A 23342-nucleotide genomic window follows, 5' to 3' on the forward strand; every position below is an offset into this window, starting at 1 on the left:
CACTCGTCTTCTTATGGTAGACATATTTGACTGATCTAACGGTTTTTCTCTGAATTTTCTTTAATTTTTCAATCATTTATGTCTTCCAATGATCTCAAAGTCTTGTGGCGTATTACAAACGTAGCCTAACTAAATCGACGTAACATCTCTCTCTAACTATCGCATTACATTTCCCCATCACCATTTCCCATTTAAATGATGTCGAGATTACGGCATCGAGCATCCTTATTCTTTCGCAATGGGACTGGTTGAATGACAGCAAGAGGACTGCGAATTAATGCAATGTGAGCTGCGTGATATTAATGCGATACCTGCCCGGAAATATCTCTCCTTCCTCCTCTTACCATTCGAGATTGGGGCAACTCCTCAACCTTTCCTGCCTCGGGCTTGCCTTCGTAATGGTTCTCAGAATACCTCTCTCTCTCTTTTTCTCGTGCTTCGGAAGAAATCCTTCTCCTTTCCCTCATCGGCACGTTCTTTCGAGTAAGCATTTCTCTCACTCCATTCAGACGCCCTCACTCGCACCCACGGGCCTACACGAGTTGATTTTTTCAGCCGTAGAAATTAAGCCTGCTTGATGTGAAACATTTTAAACAGTCGAGAATTGAAATGGACACTACAACGCGTTGGTATTATTCTTAATTGAGGCAATTTAATACACCTAGAGCTTTCCAACACTGGTAGTACATGTACATCCAAACAGAAGATGACGCAACCCACCGCGAGAGCATGTGATGAGGGGTTTTATGGCACCAGACAAAGAAGCAGAATTATCGGTTTATACATAAACTTGAATGCATCTGCATAATCCCATTCAAGCCACCGGCAAGCTGTGTGGCAGGTGTGTATAGCCTATGTACACTAGGCATTCACAGCACACGAGCAGACGATGTCACGCACCATGAAATTATTCGTGAAATAGAAAAATATGAGTGCACCCGAAAGGATGGCATAACAGAAAAAGTTTTTCAACATATGTACCCCATGGTTTCAAAATAAATTTTCGGTATTTTAAGGAACAGATGTAGCATCTTCAACGATGAGACTGATCGTTCGATAATGTTTAATGTGATAACTTGAAGTGCTGTGCAAGAAAACGCAAAATTACTGATGAGAAACGAAATATTGATGAGTCTGCTTGGTGAAGATTGGTGCCTTGCCACACACCGCCTCGATGGCTGGCAGTGTACAATGTAGATTCCATTAATACTCCGATTGGTAATATTTATCGTTTTGCTGCCATAGACGGAAAAATAGCAGTTCACCAGTTCCGCAAGAAAGAGCTAGCGAGACTTACATTTTTAACAAGGTTCAGAACACACGTTTTTAACTATGACACAAAGGGAATTACCATGACCTAACATTATTTGGGTAGGTTAGATGTCAAATCAAGATGAGTGGGATAGACTCCAGTATAGATATAAATATTATTTGTTCTTTCCTGGTGCAATCAGGAATCATAATACTGAATAATCGAGGTCGTAGAAACAATGCGTAGTAAATTATGGGTTGAAAAGTTAGAGCAGGATTGAGAGCTGCGTAGATATCAAGTGCATTCGTAAGAGCATATACTAGAGCACATATATTAGTCGCCTTTGTACGTATTTTAATAGGTGTTAGCTAAAATAAGTATTACACGAATATATACGTCAGTAGGGTTGTTTACCAACATGGTTTTGTTCCTTTTACATGAGGTTGCATTCTCTTTTCAGGCTGGTGGCCTATCATTCCCCGCCACACGCCCTTGCGGCGGCTTGCACGGTATTGTGTAATTGTAGATGGAGTTAGGTATCGCCAAAGTAATATGGAAATAGATCACTGAACGTACCTTATGAGCTTATCTGCATTTCGAAGAAAGATTGTAAGGCTGATTGCAGGGCCTTATGCTTATTAATGTGTATTCCCGATTGATACATCACTTTGGATATTTATAATATTAATGTGTTGGTAAGGTTTGGCCTTTAACTGAGCAAGGTTATCGAGGGGAAAGGTGTATGATATTTAATTGTTTCCTTCCAAGGAGGGTGATGAAAGGGAGTATAAGAGGAATATGACAGAAGTTTAATTATTAAATTTGTCCGACAGCTGTTATGAAGTAAGTTATTTAATTACCCTTGATCGCTAATGAATAAATTGTGCTGGTATTCACTTCTAAAGCGGAACAATTTTGCAGGATCATCCAAACATTTATCAAGCTAATAAAATATTCAAGAAGTTCTCTCGGGTTTCCCACCGGGTCAGGTTGCAGTACACCAACGTTTCGATAGCTGACTCTTCCATCGTCTTCAGGGTGAAGTTCAGAGCATAAAAAAGGCCTGGTATTTATACTCTCCGCCAAGGCTCAGGTGTGCCCTGATTGGTCGGAAGCGTTAATGTGCTCCGCTACGGCCAATCGGGTGCGTTCCCGTGCATTTTTTATTTTCTTTAGCACTGGCTTCCAAGTGTTACTGAAGAGGAGGCCGTTGTCTCCGTTGAAATTGTTAGTGTCTAGTTGGATTTCAATGGTTTCTTTCACCACGCGATCCCAGTAGCCGTTGGCGTGGCATAGCCTCTTCGTGCCGGTAAAGTTGATTCTGTGGTCGTTATTGAGGCCATGTTCGGCGACCACAGATTTCCTATAACCTAATAAAATAATTTCAAAATGCCTGTTACATTTCGCTCTATGTATTTCAACGCCACTAGTACTTTTAAAAACTAATTGCCTATCAAGGTAGTGTATTTTTTTCATTACAATCAAATTATTAACTGATGATGGGAAATTAATCCAGACTTAGGCGTTCCAAAGGAAAAATTTTTATGGATCAACTAGTTTTGCCACGCAGCAACATCTTCAGAATGAATGGTAGGTACGTGACATAAATGCGGTAGTTAATGGCTTCAGGAGTAACTGGAATCAATTCATATTGAAAATGAAAAAATAGTGACCTTGTGATTCCACATAACATATATTTCGATACTTATCTTATAGTATCCAAATAAATTTTCTGTTGAATCACAAAATTACTATTTTTCATTTCCAAAAAATATAGATGGGAATTTATCGCTGGTTTCTTCGGTATTGCAATCATCTTATTCTCCTTTAAGTCCTCTGTTAGCGTCCCACTGTAATTTTTCCCACAAAATATAAGGGCTCAGAATAACTGAATTCAGCATCGATACGGAGGAAGTGTTTTTCTTTTTTCATTCTAAATACCCTATTGTGTTGTCGTCATGTCATCCAAACTTGGTTATTGCCTCCCTTGTTATTAACAGCTCTTCTTTTATGCTTAGAGGAGCGTACCTCACTTATATACCTAAGTGCATGTATCTTTATTAAATTTGATCGGCATTACTTGAATAACATTGCAAATATATTTTTACTGAAAATTGATAAAATCTTAATATTTGATGTTTGAATCACCCCCTGCCACACACACTAGCGGTGGCTTATGGGGTCCCATGTAGAAATAGAAGCGCTGTCGTAACTATCTTTTATTATTCCAAAGAGGGAACCTTTACTATGACTCCGAGGGCCTTGATTTTTTTTCATTCATTTGGTCAACCCCAAGTGTCTTGTTCTGCTGATTTTTCACGGCTATGCCGAATCCGCTTCTCAGTATTTATGGGCCCCATTCGTCTTCTCGAATTGAATTGAAGTAGTTCAAGGTTTTAGAAACCACGATACCACGAGATCAAAAAGAAGAACGAAAAAATATAACGCCTTATGTTTTACACATCGAAAATACTTACTCGGGTAATTAGCCAAAGGAAAAATGGAGTCAAAACAGTAACAAATATAAGTAAAGGATTTAGAAAAGAACACATCCTCAGGCAAGAGGATATGATGCTTGCCCAGAGTTAGGCAAGTGGATACGATCTTTTCAGATTTTCCAAACTAATTTGATAAGGTTACCCATGGTAAATTTATTCATAAATTAAAGGTCGCAGGTATAAACAAGGGCGTAATAAATTGGGTTGAAGACTTTTTTTCAGAGGGGAAACAGATGGTAGTCCTTGACGGCCGCTAGGTCCGACATCTTACAGGTGACCTCGGGGGTACCTCAGCGAAGTGAAATCGGATCGTTGCTTTTCTTGTTTTTTGTCAACGATTTGAACTGCGCACTGAAACGTAAGATTAGGGTATTCGCGGCTAAAACGGAGATTTATCGGGAGATATCTTAGGTTGAGAAACGTTTAATTCTAGCGCAATCTCTATATTGCATTACTGGATGGTGTTCGAAATGGGGATTTTCATTAAATCTTAATAAATGTTTGGTGGTAAATTTCTTTGAAAGATCAACGGCATTTGTTTTTAAAATTAGCTGGATTTGGCCTTGAAGTAGTTGATGCGGTAAACTACCTAGGTGTTACATTCACAAAAGACTTACCTTGGGGGACTCACGTACGTAAAGTCTGCGGGCAAGCATATAAAAAAATTGGCATTTATTAGACGTATTGTCGGCAGAAGTAACTCCAAGGTCAAGGAACGTTGCTACCACGCTCTTATACGGCCTAATTTAGAATACGGATGCATGAAGCGTTAAAGTTGATGCGTTGAAATACTTAGGTGCAACAATCACTAAAGATATCCCTCACTCTCAGAATGAATGATATTGGTACAATCTTTTAAGCAAGCAACGGTTTGCTTACCCCCTTTTACTTCCCTAACATATGATCAGAAAGGTTTGGGGTCAGCATCCAAATACTCGCAAAGTACTTAACGTTTAAACTCTTGTAAGGCGCTACGTAATTATGTTTTGGTTTCAATTTGAGAGGATCTATACTTGTCCCATAAATGTTTATTCTCCAAGGATGATGTTTTTACGCCTGCTTTCCTTACCCTAGAGTGTAACATTCTCTGTTTTCGAAAGGCTTTTCTAACGTCTTTATTGTAACACCTGGGGTCGCGATTTGCTTTAACATATTTTATAGGGATGAAATCTGTGATGCCTTTTTGCATATTATTGACAAATTTTGTCCAAGTTTCTTCTACGTCGGCATGACTTAAGCGTATTTTGAACTCGGGTAGTCAAGTATTTAAATTGATTGGCAACATTTCCAAAGTCTGCTTTATGGTAATTATAATTTTTATTAATTTTTGTTTTAAATCTTTTTTATTTCTACGCAGAAGTTGACATAAGCGGATTTATGGTCACTCAAGCCCTCACCATTTGCCACATTCATAATACGCTCCGGGACGAGCCATATTAGCTACACATAATACGGTACGGACTAAGTATTTTGGAAATATAATATTAGCATCAAAAAGACTAATACTGATAACTCTTGTGAGTGTAACAGTGGTACAACTTCCAGTATAACTAAAGATGGCAGAAGTTCTACCAACATCAAACGAAGAATAGCTCAAACTAAGAAGGCAAACGCCTTCGCAAACGTAAAAAAACCTGAGGTTGCAAAACAGGAAGCAGTTCGTCAAAACTTTCATTTGTAGCATGGCCCTCTACATATCAAAGTCATTGGACATTGGCAAAAGTGAAATTTAGGAAACTAGAAGGCTTTGAAACACGGTCCATGAAGAGAGAATGGTGAAAATTAAATGAGGAACAATATGAGGAATGAGGAAATATATTATCAGAAGAGCAGAAGATTGACGGACCATATGGGAAACTCGACGACAGAGAACAACTACATGAACTGGACACCCCTGGAAGCGCAATAAATTAGTTAGGAACATAATAGAAGGAAATATTGAAGGGAAGATCACGTAATGGTGGACCTAGAAAGAAGTACATATTGGACTGATTAATAAGAATGTAACATGGAGGAGTTCTCAGGGTGTCAGGGAATTAATACAAAATGGAGATAATGGAGGGCTGCAGTTAACTTAGAATTGAACTATTGATAAATATGATGATGCATACTATAACCCATATTGCGTAATTTTAGCTCAGCGGTTAACCGCGTTGTAAATTCATTATGCTCTGCCTATCCCTCGGTTTTGCACAGGGTTCGTTGACGTGAATAGATAGTTCCGCTAGCGCTCCAGCTGGCGTGTTCTGATTGTTGCATTTTTATAGCCGTTATATAGGCCATCCAGTCTCGTCGCTCTACTCTGGTTGGTTGCCGGAAATCACTATGTAGACGACATCCGTCTTCTCTCGGTCGTAGGCCTCTGGTGTTTTTATTATTTCGATTGCTTTCCATCATTCTAGGACAGTATCGCTCCTCTACAGCTATCACTCGCGTTCCATCAAATTTAATGTCATGCCCCGGTTACGTTCCACGTGTGTTCGGAGACGGCAAAAAATTTGAACTACTTTTTCTCCGTAGCCATTGATATGCAAGTTTCACGGAGTAAGACTTCCCGGAAGAGCATGTCACTCAGTATACTCCGTATACAATTTGAAAAAGTTTATACTTGGGACTCCTATGACTCGTTTTGAGCATGAGATGGTACACTCAAAGCATGACGGACTAGAACTTCCAAATATTCTAATAATTTACCGGATTTTATTAGGAGGAATATTTCAGGGGGGGGGCATGAGTTTAATGTCCATGAATGAAAAATAACATCCTACTCGCTACTTTCCAGTTCTGAATGGCCTGTCTTGGTATGGTGGAGGCCTGTCATAAAAATGGTTTTGGTTCATTTTTATTCCCTTCCTTTCGTATAACAAAAAACTACTTCACGGGTTGAAATTTAAAATTGTTTTGAATTAAGTCTTCCTCCAGTACAGGTATATACATAAATGTGTGCGTTATTTGAGGTTTTTAGGGAATATATTCTCCCTTTCCTTTCCTCTCCCTTATTCGCCCTTTCCCATGCTACCTGGTGTTTCCACCCCCTACCATACACCTTTTTTTGAGGATCGTGGGGTATTTATGTAGATGTAGAGGAAGATATATTTTCAACTATCGGATTTTTTAGAGAAATATTGATTTAACTTTGAGGCTAACATTAAACGATATAGGTCATACAAGTCCTGAGCATTTTGTAACCTACCTAATTGGGTAGGTTAAATCACTAAGAAAAGATAAGGGAGAAACACTCCAGTGCATATAGGTATAAATACATGCACTTTCCTCGGACAGTCAGGAATCACAATGGTAAAATATAGAATTCACATTGAGGATGGTATAAAAAATAGAATTACAAGCTAGAACAATATTATACAATACACTGCGTGAACGTAGTAAATTCGTAGGTGAATGTGCTTGTCCATATTAATTGCTTGTACAAGATATGCATTGTTCGTATATGCATTTATTTACAAGTGTGCGAGAGTACATGAGTTTTCATTAAGTATATTGTCCAGTGTTGCTGTGTATTAGCATGCCCTTTGTTTGTTTTGCATGTAGTGAAATTATTTTTTTTACGCGTGATGTCCTAAAACTCTCCATCACACTCCCTTACGGAGGCTTGTGGTTTATTGTGTGCTTGTAGATGCAGAGTATGCACACGAATCTTAACTAATCATGGATCGCACGGTTCGATACATAGAAACCTCTCATGAGCGAGCGTTGCATACGAAGAACACACCGTAGAGATGAGGAGAGGGCATGGGCAGAGTGTTAAAAAAAGAGAAAGATTGCCAAAAAGTTACTCCATCCCTCCAACTCCTTTGGAACGTCCGAGAACGTCCGCGAAGACGGGAAGAAGAGCCTACTTCCTCCCAAGAAAATGATTCGGATCTCCTTATTCCCGGATTCCCACACCCTCCCCAACCCCTTAACTACCCCTACCCATCATCCAGCCTTTTTCAGGCAGTTAAGGAAAAGGAGGGAGTTAGTTTCCCTTCCAAACGTCGCAAGGGGATAAAAAAAATAAATAAAATTTCTTCCGCTCAGTTCCTCTCCATCCGGGGCGGAGGCGCGCAAGGCTAACGGCATTCGGAATTAGTTTAATTATAAAACCGCACATCCGACCTCCACGTAGGAATTGCTCTTTTCCTGACCCCATTCCTTTTCCACCCTTAATTTCTTACGCCTAGGGGAGTCAGGGGCGTGTCCAAAATAGGGAGGAGGACCTTGAGGGCGATGACCTCACGGCCCTGCTGGATGAATATTTTCGTCTTAAATTAAATTGAAACTAATATTATAATGACTCGAGATTGTTCGGTGGTTAGTATACTAGTACCACACCCCAAAGACCCAGGTTCGAATCTGGTTGAAGTGCTCAGTGGTATCCCGATCCCGCCTTGAGAAGCTATATAGAGAAAATAGTTCAAGTGGAGTTATACTGACCGTGGAATGGGAAGTTAACATGCCTGAACCCTTAACGACTTTCATTTTCAAGGCAGGATATTGCCGACACCGGGTTTTTCCATACCCTTCTCTCTATTCCTGAAAGATCCTACCGTTAACATATTACCCACCTATCCTTACATGCGAAATTGACCTTAATTGTAGTACGCCTGCCATAAAAACTACTAAAATGCACCATTAATGAAAATTAATAATTCCGCCGATAGTACATCTAAGTAATAAGAGCCTCTCGGCGGTAAAATTATCGTGCAGAAATTGCATTATGTTTCTAAAATAGAGCGATTATTTTAAAGTTAATAATTTTTAACCTTTATGACTTATTATGAAAATTAACCTATTGCATGTTACGACACTACCTACCCGTCTTTTGCTGTTTTGAAGCTACCCCTTCCACTCCTCATCCCTCTCCGAGGGGGCAATACGATTTTATACACATGATGTTAGTTGTGGGGGCCATTAACACAATATCCCGCAGGCCGTCGCTAGGACGTATGGCAAGGGGTGTACATTCACCTACACCCCACCTGGCAGCAGGGCGCACAGCGTGGGGCGTTAGGATGACAGACTTTGGGAGTGATTCGTGGGAATTTAATCTTGTATAACACTGTTTTCGACAGCGTGCACCTATTATTTTCTTAGTTGTTCCGCTTTTATTGCTGTCGCGAATAGCTCGCGGGAAAAACTAGTACTTGAATATATCACTTCGACAATATAACTCTCTAATTTTGTAGCAATTTCCGGACCTTCTAATGTAAAGAGGGGACCTAATTATATTTCCAATGTCGGATGGGAAACCACACGCTGTATATCTTTGTAATAAGTTTAATCTAGCCCTGAGTCTTCGCATATATAAAGGTTCCCACCCCAGATTCTGTATTAAATTTGTGACGCTTTGTGTCCTTTGGTATGAGTTTTTCACGAACCTGGCGTCTTTTCTCTGTGCCCTATTAAATTCTGTAATTAATGTTTTTCGAAAGGGATACCAAACGCTCGACGCATACTCAATGTGAGGCCTTACTAAAGATAAATAACATGTTTCCTTCACTTTTTCGTCGCTACACCTTCCGAATATACGTTTGACGAATGCCAGATTTTTTACCACGCCTCCGCAAATTGTACGGATATGTTTTCCCCCAGAAAGATCCGATGCAATGGTGACCCCTAAGTATTTTACTTCGTCCACGACGCTCATCTGGAGTGTGTAAGTTAGTAATGTTTGGTTGCGTTTTCTATTTCTTAAAAAATGCATGACAGTACATTTTTCCACATTTAATTCCAGTTCCCATTCTTCACACCATTGGATGTTGTTTAAGCCAGTTTGTATTGATTCACGATCTGCGTCATTCGCCATTTCCCTGTAGATTCCAGTGTCGTCGGCAAAGAGCCTTATTATGTTTTTTATTTTACTGGTATTATCATTAATTTATATAACGGATAGTAGTGGTCCGATGACGCTACCCTGTGGGACGCCGGATGTTACTTGCAAAAAAATTGAGCTTAAGCCCATCTATCACTACCCTTTGTTTGCGGTCAGTGAGGAAGTCTCGAATCCAGTTTATTCCTTTGTCGTTTGTTCCATACCATTGCAAATTGTGAATCTCTTTGGCATGTGGGACTTAATCAAAGCTGTCTATGACATCCAAGAATATAGCATCTACTGGTTTGTTTCTTTCCTCCGATTGTAGAACGTCGTGCATAAAAAATTCCAGCTGCGTTTCGCATGATCTCGCTTTTCCGAATCTGTGTTTTCTTTCGGATAATAGGTTTTGAGCGTCGAGGAATGTCATCACGTCACTAACAATAATGTGTTCAAAGACTTCACAGGAGAAAGGATTTTTAAATGGACGATTTTTCTCTTTTCCTAACCCTTAAAAAACCATTCCTTAACAGAATGCATTACCCATCCTACCTGGTAGTTTTACCTCCTGCCATACACCTTTTTGGTGTTTCAAGGGGTATATATGTTGCTGGAGCTGTACGGTATATTTAGTGGATGGTTTTACCGGCCTTCTAATAGTGTTTTATCTCCCATTGAATCGGGTTTTCCATCGTTTCTTCGCGTTTGCTCTCTGGGGCGATGTGACCGCTGATGATATTTTTTTCTGAGAACGTTATTAACGGGCTCGGTTTCGATCTGTGCAACCTAAATCTCACACGTTACCTGGCAATGCTGGATATCCTATTCTCACTTCACCTCCCTCCCGTTGTCCAAGGCAAGACCACATTCGCTTCTGATCATGAATCACTCGAGTGTTCTAGTGTTCTCCCACTCTTTCTTTCTCTCTTCGACGTCCGGCACATCCACTGGCCGCCCGAGTGTTAAGAGCCTCGAACAAAGCGGACTGGCCTGTCCTCAATCATTATTAACCGGTCCTCTCCCTTCCAACCTGGGATCCCCTGGAGTTCGGCACCCCAGAAGAGGGGCTTGAAGTGTACTTCGCCTCCAACAAGGCGCCATCGACGAAATTTTCCCTTTAAGACGAGTCTCTAAGAAGTGGTCCATCTGATTTTCCCCGAAAGGATCCTTTTGCCTTGAAAAACAAATTCGGTGCTTCGAAAAATGTGGAAATCTATTAATAATCTGAGCACTCTTTCGTGCCTCTTTTGTGGCTGTACGCCGATATTCCAGCTTTTTCCTACGGTGGGATAATCAGAACTAAATTCAAGGTACAACCGAATAGACTCGCAATATTTCGAGAAGATTTTGGTCTCTTATTATTTTTGGTATTCTACCGGTGAAGGTATGTTTTCGATTGGCATAGCCTATAAAATTAAATCATAATACATTTACATGCCTCTCCTAAAATAAACAACTTGAAATCAGACACTAGAGCATGTCTCTCTATTCAATTTTGCATATTTCTTTCCTCCCTTCATTCCGTCCAACATACGTATGTTGTTTCTAACCCATTCTCACTTCCCTAACGTTCTCCCCTCTATTACAGTCTTCAACATCCCGCTACCAATAAAAATGCTCTCCATTCATCTGTTTTTGTTTTCTCCCGACAATCCTTAAAAGAAGAAAATTTTCGCTAGAAAAAGGAGCTGTCACAATGAGGGTGGAAGTGATGACAGGGAACTTGAGTAATTAAGTTCCTAGAGCATGTACATGTATAAATTTGCACATTACTTGAGGATTTTTAAGAAACATTTTTTCCTTTTACCCCTCTTCTCCCTTAATCCACCTTGCCTGTCCCACCTGTGCTTACACCTCGTAGATGAAGAAATATTTAATATAAATAACCTTTGGATTTTTTAGATACAAATCGCTTTCACTTTGAGGCTCACATTAAAAGTTATAGGTCATAGAAGGCTCACGGGCTCGGTTTCGATCAGCGCAATCTAAATCTCATACGTTATCTGGCAATGCTGGATCTTTTTCTATTCTCACTCCGTCTCTTTTGTTGTCCAAGGCAAGAACGCATTTGCTTCTGACCATGAATCACTTGAGCGTTCTAGTGTTTTCCTACTCTCTCTCTTTTGTAACGGATCACGATTTCATACGGCGAGGTGACATGGCCATTAAAGCAGAATGATAGGCATGGATAGCAGGTTCTTGAAATTTGGGTGAGAATAAGGATGAAAGGCTGAAATGGACAGGAAGGAAAACAAACAAAAAAGTACTGAAGAATGGTGGGGGCGGAGGGAGGATTTTTAGGTGATAATTCTAGGGCACGGGAAAAAAGGATTCACAACTTTTTCCTTGATATCAGGATGTTGAAGACTGTGATAAAGGGGAGAGTCTATTGTATTCCGTCCGGAATTTGTGGAATACTAACCTGTAATAAGTGTCTCAATTGCCTGTAGATCTGCGGTCTTTTAATTTATTATCTTGTCCTTTTCGTATACGCATAGGAATAGCTGCTAACCATGTAATAATCGTAATAAAGGCAGGCACGTTGCATAATTGGTGTTCGGTCGCCCCTTTTCCATTTGGTTTTCCATATTGGATCGTGGGTTGAGTCTGGAGGTCTATAGAAAGAGTATAAATTAATGTTGGGTTGATTAAGTTGCAGTAAGTTGTACCAAACACTATCTATATTATTATTTTCAAACTCAGACCGTATGCTTTCAAAAATACTTTCCATTTCCACGAAAATTCCTCCTCCAGGTCTTGTACCTCTATCGTGTCGGTAAACTTTGAAATCTATCGAAAAACTTTCTTGGCCATTAATATCATTATTCATCCAACTCTCTGTGCCTTATACTATATCAGCGGAATAACTTTGGATTATGTGATCGAGATCCGCTGTTTTATTTTTGAGGCTTCTGCAATTTAGTTCAAGTATAGATGGATTATTTTTATTTTAATAAAGCCCGTATTTATGACGGACTGTAACTTAGGACGTTGTTGTGGAGAAGTACGTGTCATATGTCGCTAATTCGCGACTTACTAAATCGCATACGCTCTATTCTAAAAAAGGTCTACTATTCTAAAAATGGTTGAGTATCCTATCCATTATGACGTCCTGAAACAGTATGAACAATGAAAAAACAGTTCTCAAGAAGAAATCCCCAATTTGCTTCTCGTTAGCATGTTCTCGCAAGTCGATTGATCGCGTTCGAACGAGATTATAACAAGGGATAAACCCCTTCCCTCAAATGCCAACCTCATGGGTGGAGCCGCGGGGTGCTTTTTCCTTTAAGGAAAGGGGACGGAACCCCCTTGGGGCGCCTTCATTTGCCACTTCCCTTCTTTTTCTAGAACCCGGGATTCTTCCTCCGGCTCCTTTTCCTCGTTTGCATTGTATCCACCCCTCCGCTTATCTTTTGAAACATCGCTTGCCGATCGCTTTTTGTCTTCGGCAAAACGTGACGAGATGCATGGTTCCCATAGCAACCGGCATCCCATCCGCAACTCCCAAACCCCCTTTAACCGTTCCTTATCCTTTTTCCACTCCAAACCTGATTGTCGGAAAATCGTCTGGCTTCCTAGGGAAAAAATTTCCGAATCGGACTCACTATTTGGGACATTTCTATCTTGCGGTTTTTTTTCCTGCCTCGAAAGATGCAAGATTTCTTTTTGATTTTCTCAGCCTTAAGATACAGGAAGAAAATGACGAACTTTATGTTTTATTTTAAAATGCTAAGCTTCAAAGACATTTTTTTTGTATGGACATGTACATACTTAATTTTTAAATTTCCGCATTCACTCGTTGAATTTTGTTGGATCTCTTTCTAAAGAAAAGGTGTTATGCAACTAACGAGTGCCGCCGGGTCATTTTCAAGAAAAACATCTATAGATACGGTTTTAACTTTACCAAATGGGGAACCATTCGTAATTGGACTGCGTCACTTCGCCCTTACATAAGAAGTGATATTTTGAATCGTTTCCAATGGGAACCTTCTTTGGTCCAAATCCTTAGTAATTAATAGAGATCCTTTGTGATTATATTTCTTATCTTAAGGCAAAAGTATTAGTAATAAGGAAGATTTAATGCCTCACCCAAATGATAATCTGGGTGTATTTATAAATCAATATATACACATGTAAATATATAATGATTAAATAGATATATTTATATATATATTTGTATAAATATATTAGCTACCTGCGACTTGTTTATTAATCATATTTGTAAAATAATCGACGAATTTTATATATGCACACACATATGTGTGTGTGCATATATAATATATATTTTAGCACCAGCTAATATATTATATATTTATATATATTTTAGCTACCTTCGAACTTCGTCACCAATCCTGTGTTCGTCTTTTATATATGCCCCTTTTCCTTATATCTATATCCATATATACACACACATACATATACACGGGTGGATATTTTTATATATATACTTGTGTGGCTATATTTATATAGCCACACAAGTATACGCTGTGTAATTTAAGCTGATGCATACATATATATATATATATATATATATATGCATCAGCTTAAATTCTGAACTAGTTTTAAAAACACACAGAAGTAAACGCAATGTAAGTTCCAGCAATTTTGACTTTTGGAATTATATGCAATAAAAATATTCATAAATAAAATTTATTTTTATATAAATTATTTGAATAAATACGTTATTTTTAATTGTGTTTTCTTATGACACAAAAGGTGGTAGTGTAATGACACTATTGAAAGCATTAGAATGAGAGCCACTAGTTGACCGTAGCTTAAAGACAGGTTAAATTTACTGCGTAAATCTGTTGCAGGTTACTTATCTGATGATGTTTAGGACATATATTACCGGCCCCCACTTACTATGGTAGATCAGATCACCAACGTAAAATCATGGAAATTTGTTGTGAAACGGATAGATTTAACATACCGTTTTCCTCGAATCATTAGAAATTATAATAGACATGACAGAAATCGCGTAGGAGATAATTAGAATTGATAGGGTATATATTTCGTCGATATCCTGCACGTTTATCTTTTTATTTAATGGACCCATCTTTTTAATGGTTCTACAGCATGATTTGAATGTACATATAATCCACCCAAGCTATGTGATTTTTCGGGTACCAGATCTTCCTGGGAAACCGTAACCGGCACAGGGAAAGGAACCGGCCCCCTACCCTGATGTGTGAATTTCACACGCCGTCGGGCTTAGTACTGGGAGAACTCTACCATCGCCTACCAAACCGACCTTCGGGTTGATTACTGTGTTTATGGTTTTATCCTGTTAATAGATATTGCTGTATGTAAGTACATTCTTTCGTGCGATGAAGGTTTGTCGAGTACATGGAAAAACTAATATTTCTGTATAAGTAACATTATTTGGTTTTGCATGCGGTTTTGTTCTCTTTCACGGGTGGTGACATACCCCCCACCACACACCTTCCGGCGATTTGCGGGATATTGTATGGATGTAGATGAACTTAGTTCAAAACAAGTGTTAATTTCACTCAATAAAATAGTTCTTTGGCATATTGAAAAGAAGGAAATAAAAATGACTCACGACCATTTATACGATAGACCACAGAATACCATGAAAGGTCATGCAGAACTGGAAATTAAGATGAAAGAAGGAAGTCCTATCAGTTCATGGACATGCATTTCTTGGTCCCACTATTCATGCACAGGTTTATATTCTTTATAAAGCAAGAAATGTTACGAGATGAATGGGAGGGGCTGAAAGTATGAGTGAGACTCTTCATATCAGTTAGATTTCCTGATGCTCCAGCGTTAGTTACCCTGTCAGACTAATAGCTACAGTGTTTATATGCGCTCGTACTTGGTGCATTGAAAAATGAGTGTGGTAAATATGATTTGAGAATTAATCATAGTAAAACAAAGTTAAAGAACTCTCAGGAAATAGGATGGCAAGGATAATGTTGCATGAAATCAATTAGAACAAGTGAAACAGTTCACATATTTTTAAAGTGTTTCAGAAAGGATGCCAAAGTAGAAGGTGCCTTAAAAGTAGAATGGCGTTAGGTAAAAAAGGGTTTTGCAAAGTGATGAAAAGCATCACAAGTATATATGTAAAGAAAATACTAGTGAAATCTTTTATGTTGAAGTGTGATTTTTAATGGCTCGGAAACTTGGTCGTTAAGACAAGAATATAAGCGTAAATTGGAGCCCTTTGAGATGTGGGTGCGGACAGGGTTCGAACAATAAAATGGACGAAGAGGAAACAAACGATGAAATTCTAGGTGAGATACAGACGGAATATTATTGGGGTATGGAGATAAATTCGATGAAGGCAGGAAAGGTGGATACAAGAGATACTTAAAAGGCAGTGGGTTGCTGCAGATGGTAATAGAGGAGAATATGCTGAGAAATTAAGGCAGGAGGAAAATAATAGGAATCTGGGATGAAATAAAAGAAGATAGAAAGTATCAAGAGCTGAAAGCTCAGTTAAACCAATATGTAGTTTGAAGTCAATCGAATACTTCCTGTTAATTAGGGTTTTGGAAAAGATTCGTGTGTGACCCTAGGGTCCATCAAAACCCTACCCTAAGCCGATAGACTAATACTAATAAAGGTAAAAAATATACAGGTGTATACGCCATGTGATAAATTTGCTGACTTTGACCAGAATTTGAACCTAGATCTGACCAATTCTTTTGGAGTTCCCAAATCAGCCATAGCAAATAAAATTCACCAGGGGCGGAGAATCCCTCACCCATCATTCCCGGAGAATTTTCTCACAAACTCAAGGACATTGTTCGCACCCAATCAATAGTTTGATAGAAAAAATTTGCAAGTCCCTGAATTAAGCACGAGACATGATTCTATGACTCGTAGACATGATTAAATTCAAGGAAAATCTCCCATAATATGCTTGGTCTTGTCGTAGCGCAATATTTGACACGATATATTCCTGCTCCTGTGGCATATCTTGATTTTGAGAAGGCCAAGTCTACTTTAAGAGGGCATTTAAAAACGGCCTTTTAATTACCTTATTGATGAGTGAATTTCACAAGGTATAAAGGGTTTATTACGAAGTAAACACTACACTTAATTATTAAAACTACCTTCTGGTTATAGACCACGCTTGCTTTGGCTGTTTTGACGGTGCAGTCAGTTACAACAGTGCAAAATGACATGCAAATCAATGAGTTAGTCGCAGGGCATCAATTTAATGCAATGTTATATTCATAGATTATAATATTCATAGGTATTCACACCACAAAACGGTACGACTCATCTCACTCCATCATGAAACCTGTCCACTCCTCCGCGAACACCCCTAATCTTGTTCCATGCATAACCCATTTACATTAACATTTTCTTTATTTTGAATTAAATTTAAACTATGACTAAGTTAAAATGAAAATTAAGTTTGACTAGCAGTATTTTACAAGGAGAATCCCACAAGAAACAATAATCATTTTGTTATGGCAATTTTCCTATCAACATTGCGTGGGGCGAAGGAGCTTTCTCAAAGTGGAGAGAACAGATGATTGGAATGATAGGTAAAGACGTTAAGAAGATGCTCGTTTAAAATAGTGTATGGAGCGGAAAAATGGTCTCCAAAGAAAGGTGATAACTGCGGATTGGAGACTTTTGACATGTGGGGTTGGAGAAGGATGGAAAAGGTGAACTGGACAAAAGGGAAAACAAACGCGGAAGTGCTAGGTAGAGTATGGTGGCAGGAGAGAGGATTATTGGGAGATATTCTATGGGGGCAGGATAGAAGTGAACAAAGGAATTACTATTAATCATCGATTGATAGGTTGGCCTCATGTTGATTGAACTCTGCGGACTACGGCATTGTTCAACAAAATACTCTCTTTAGGCTAATTGATGGTCTTTAAAGAAATGTATGACTATTGTTTCAGACAAATTTTCGTAAATCCGATTTGTTATTAATTTTTAATTCGAGTTATAATAATTTGATGAAAGACTAACAATATTCTTGTTTCTGTTTTCAATATTCTGTAACAATAAGCGGACAATTATTAAACGGAAAAATTATAACAAAATTAAAACAAAGGAAATAAATTAAATTATTTGCACCGAAGAAACGACTCTCGTTTGGATATATATATATATATATATATATATATATATATATATATATATATATATATATAATACATATATATACATATACATATATATTTTTATATATTTTATATATACATATATATATATATATATATATCCATCTTCCATCATATATATATATATATATATATATATATATATGATGGAAGATAGTCACCAAATGTGATCTCTATCAAGCACACATGGTGAAAACCAAATTTTATATCAAAGCAGATCAAGATAAAGTCCGGTGCATGAAGCTTGGTTGCGAAAAGACGCAATTATTTGGGGAAAAAATCGTTTTTCATCTAAATTAACTTATATTCAGACATGTCAGCACCAGCTAGAAATTATGTTACTTAGCCAAGCTAATCAACACAGGTGCGATCACTTATATTTTGGTTTGTTTGCATAATTATACAAATATATGTATGAACAGCACAATATTACCCTCGTTCATTTATGAGAATATAATTTCCTGTGGCCCGCAAACGACATGTTTATTTTGATTACAGACGGCTTAAAAACGGAGCAGACCTCGTATTTTTTTATTGCATCTCAATTCTCTCATTTCATATTTGTAAAAAGTTATCCACAAAATGGATCTTTCAAAAAAAGAGTAGTTTAAACAAACATTGAAGTTTTACGCTTGGCTTCTAAAATAAATAGGGCAAGAAAATATTTACTCGAGTCATTTACTAATGTAACACAAACAAAGAGAATTATTTTAACTATTGATGCCAAGATTCAACGGAAATAATTGAACTTAATTTTTTATGTAGCAACCTACTGTTTATTTATGTACGCGAAAAAAAAGTCTGGTGAATGCAAATGGAGGAAAGGAAGCGATCCAAAGGGAAGCCATGGTTATTTAAAGGATGCGGGAAAACACGGATATCGATTTTTATATAAGATGCAAAGGACATATCGTACTTTGTTTCCAAACTTCTAGAAATTATCGTTCATTCAAAGATAATCCAATGTTTTTACTATTTAAAATTACAACTATTTTCTTCGTAAGAACAATATTTATCCATGATTAAGTGCAAATAGAATGTGAACGGATGCAATGAAATTAAACACTCACCAAACCACCAACATATGGAACCACTCCACCGCATTGATTGACCAACACGAAGGAAGAAGTGGAAGGGGGTAGCAGTGGAAGTTTTCCAAGACAATCTTCAACTAGAGAAAATTCACAAGGGCGTCTAGCCGAAGGAAATTCTACCCTTTTAAGCCAGAAAGACGTTCAAAGGGAACAAACTGCAATTGAAACAAAAGAAATGCCATATTACTAGGAGGGTCTGCATAAAGGTTTTGCATGGAAATATCCGTAAATAATAGACACTCCGTGGGACGGAAAAAAACTTCTTGGTGCTTTTCTTCAAAAGCATTGCAATTCCTAGGGAGAATTTCTTTCTGTTTTTTTCCGTCAGCGTTACTCTGAAAAAGATTACGCTCTGGGATTACGGAATTTCTCATCTAAGCCCCTTTTATAAATGCATAGCATCTCATAAGTAATGCAAGGATAATTAGAGAAAGGGGGTAAAGAAAATCAAAGCAAAGAAATGTTTTAATATTTATACCATGAAAAACTGAGAACACACAACGAGAAACAACCCACATGACCATAATGAAGAAGCATTTTTAATCCACAAAAGAACTGCCATCTTATCACTAAAGACGAAGACATTGTGAATATTATTATTTAGAATAATTTATTAATAAAATTTGTTGTCTCAGGCGTAACTTTGTGGAATTTGCATAACATATTGAAATGTAATGAAATAATTGACTTTGTAATTCCACACACTTTATTTAAAAAACACACGACCCAGGTTTCGACGTTGAACGTCATCATCAGGTGGTCCTCATAGAAGCACGCTGGCTATATATACCTTCTGATCATAGGAGGGGGGGGTTGGTCAGAGAGGGAGGTCGGAGGGGTAAAAAAGGTTACAATGTAGCTGGGAAGAAAAGAGAATTACATTTTTGATTTAGAAGAGTGGTAGGTCTAGGAGTGGGGAGTGGGAGGGATACAAAATTTCGTTGGCAAGATCATCTTTCCAACGGAAAGTTGATCCGTTGGAAAGATGATCTTGCCAACGAAATTTTGTATCCCTCCCACTCCCCACTCCTAGACCTACCACTCTTCTAAATCAAAAATGTAATTCTCTTTTCTTCCCAGCTACATTGTAACCTTTTTTACCCCTCCGACCTCCCTCTCTGACCAACCCCCCCCCTCCTATGATCAGAAGGTATATATAGCCAGCGTGCTTCTATGAGGACCACCTGATGATGACGTTCAACGTCGAAACCTGGGTCGTGTGTTTTTTAAATAAAGTGTGTGGAATTACAAAGTCAATTATTTCATTACATTTCAATAATTTATTAATACTTACTACTTAACTTACTACTATTTAACTTTAGTGACCCTGCTCAAAATCTAAAACCTAGACCTGGTGGAAGGGCTTGTGCGTTCCGATGACCCCTAGAGTTGTGCTGGCGGGAACAATAAATGCATTGTTTGGGTCATCCCACTCCAGATAGGTCAAAGGGTAGGAGCCAAAAGAAAAATAGCGCAGCATCTTTGCCCCAGTATCACGGTTGCCAAGGCGTCTGACCCCAGTAGGGCAGCAATTGAATGATGGGGTCACGTTAAAATACCATTCAGGAATGCAACTGGATCCCACCTCCATTATTATTCCCCAGATTTTTAGGAAGGACAATATAAAAAAATGAGTCCGGGCACGACAATAGGCCCATTGTCGTGCCCGGTGGCGGGAGAGGCAAGGTTTCCGCGATCGTCATCTCATTAAATTTTTGCAAAACAAAACCGATAGCTGCAGCAGAGAAGATGCAAAAAAAACCAAATTAGTTGGCATAGGAACTTGGGATATTGGGTCAATGTTGAGGGCAGGATAATTAGATAAAATAAAGCGAGAGATGAAGATAGGAAATATAGATGTTAGTAGTTTTTAGGGTAGGCGACCGATAGCTAAGGTCATTTGCACCATTAAGGGTGGATGTCTTCCATCCATAATGGTGTAAATTGGTTTGAGCGTTGAGCAAAAGGAAATGGTGGAGAGAAACCTAGCGTCGGCATTAGCTTACTCTCATAGAAAGGAGCCAAGGAGTTCGCAGTTTAACGTTCCGTCCGACGGACGTCGTACTCACTAAAAGTGCTCCACAAAAAGCATCTAAGTATGGATCGGGATACCAGTGGAAAAAAGGTTGTGTTCCCTTTTACGGGTGGTGACCTAACACCCCCCACCACATTCTCTTGCGGCAGCAGTAGTAGTAGTTTTGAGGGGAGGCGACCGACAGCTGAGGTCATTTGCGCCATAGGGGATGGACAGGAAAGGATGAAGGATGGAGAGAAACCCGGCGTCGGCATTAGCCTACTCTTTACGAAAGGCGCCAAGGGGTCCGCAGCTTAACGTCCCATCCGACGGACGGCGTACTCACTCAAAGTGCCCTCCACAAATCACCTCAAGTAGGGATCGAGATACCTCTGAAAAATATTCAACACCGCCGGGATTTGAACCCGCGCCCTCAGGGTGGGAAGCCAGTACGTTAGCCCCCTCACCATCTCGATCCCCTCAACCCAATTTATTGCGGCGGCTTGCGGGGTACTATGTATATGTAGATGTAATTATAGTAGTTCCCCTCATATCCTCAGGTCACTCTTGTTTAACATATGAGTATCTCCTCAGGTATCTCTTGTTTAGAGATAGGACTACTCTTGTCCTGTTAATCTAAGATTGTTTCTCGAAAAGACATCAGGATTAATCATTCTTTGAAAGCATTCAGTTGTACCATCCATTTTTTCAATCGAGATTTTTATTTCGCTTACCATTAAGAGCCTTTTCTCACGGACAAATGAAATGAGATGAAGTTAAAGATTTTTTTACTCGTAGATTTTACTCATTCATTTTGTTTCATGAAAGGACGCAAACTTAAAAAAAAAAAAAAAAAAATTGCTCAAGGAAAATGATGAAGGAGGAGGGAGGCTTGGTAGATGATGGCGTGAGCATCCTTAACATCGGCACCGCCGTTGTCGTGGAGACTATTTGGCAATTTACTCAGCGCACGGAGCGAGGGAGCAACAGGTGGGTTCCACGAAACCGTTCTGTCGTTAATCGTCACTCGAATGAAGAGATGAATTGAAGAGAGTGCATTGAAATAATTGACAAAAGCTCTACTCGAGGCGTCAAGGACGGAGACAAACGACAATTATGTCTCCGAAGACTCCAGTAAATAGAATGAAACAACACTAGGCTTTGAAGAAAACAAGAGAATTCAATCCCTTTAAATCAGATATATAGATGTGAATATTTGAAATTGTTTGCAGACATGTCATTGTACACTTAATAAAAGCATATATTCATGTATGCACACACATAAAATATTTTTAATACATATAATATATTAATAGACATAATCGTATTTAAATGTGTTTTGTGATTTGTTAGGGGAAAACGATATTTATTTGGCAGTTGTGTCCCTCCAAAACCTACCTTAACCGGTAGATTACCTGATAATATTATATATATATATATATATTTATATATATATATATATTTATATATATATATTTATATATATATATATTTATATATATATATATATTTAGACGGCACAATCTACAATGTGAGTGCCCTTTTAAGTGTTACTATTTTATTTGTGTTATATTTTGCCGTCTAAATATTATACTGCTTGAGTGAGTGTTTCTATATCATATGTATAATATATATATATATATATATATATATATATATATATATATATATATATATATATATATATATATATATATATATATATATATATATATACATATATTTATATATATATATTTATATATACATATATTTATATATATATATTTATATATACATATATTTATATATATATATTTATATATACATATATTTATATATATATATATATATATAATTATATATATACTCATCAAATAGAAATAGATATAAGGAAAAGGGATAGGAACACATAAAGGACGAACACATTAGAGGTGGGGAAGGTGGAATCAGGAAAATCACGAGTGTAAAAATATTTCCTAGACCGGGACTTGAACGCCGGATCTTTCCACTTGCCGGACGGATGCTCTCAACCACTTTAGGATAGCTCGTGTCCTGTGTTCGTCCTTTGTATGTGTTCCTATCGCTTTTCCTTACAATTATTTTTATGTGAATGATTATTTGTTCACCATATGGCAGGGTTTCGTGTTTGAATATATACTCATATATATAATATGTACAGGGTCCGAACAATAAATATCGTGATTGGTCAGCTGCAGCCTCAACGGAGCGGTGGATGGGGGTCCGACCGGTCGACTCGGTTGAAGGGTCCCCCAGTAGTTTGGCGCACTGTTGCTTAGTCGCCTCCGGGCATGCATTGAGACAGGAGGTGGATTTTTGTGACGTGTGATTGTTTGTGGTGTCGTCACGCCAGAATGGAGTGCACCGTCTAGTAACGCTCCGCTGTGATGTTTTGCGTTAAACTCGGGAAATCCGAGTCAAAGACCCTTGAACTCATTAAAGAGGCTTATGGGGATGATACCTTAAGCCGCACAAGAGTTTTTGAGTGACACAAAATGTTTAAGGAAGGCCGGGAGCTCGTCGGACGCCCGACGACCACTCGAACCGATGCTCAG

This window comes from Hetaerina americana, unplaced genomic scaffold (assembly GCF_022747635.1).
Source record: "Hetaerina americana unplaced genomic scaffold, ioHetAmer1.1.p SCAF_6, whole genome shotgun sequence".
In the NCBI taxonomy this organism is placed as follows: Eukaryota; Metazoa; Arthropoda; class Insecta; order Odonata; family Calopterygidae; genus Hetaerina; species Hetaerina americana.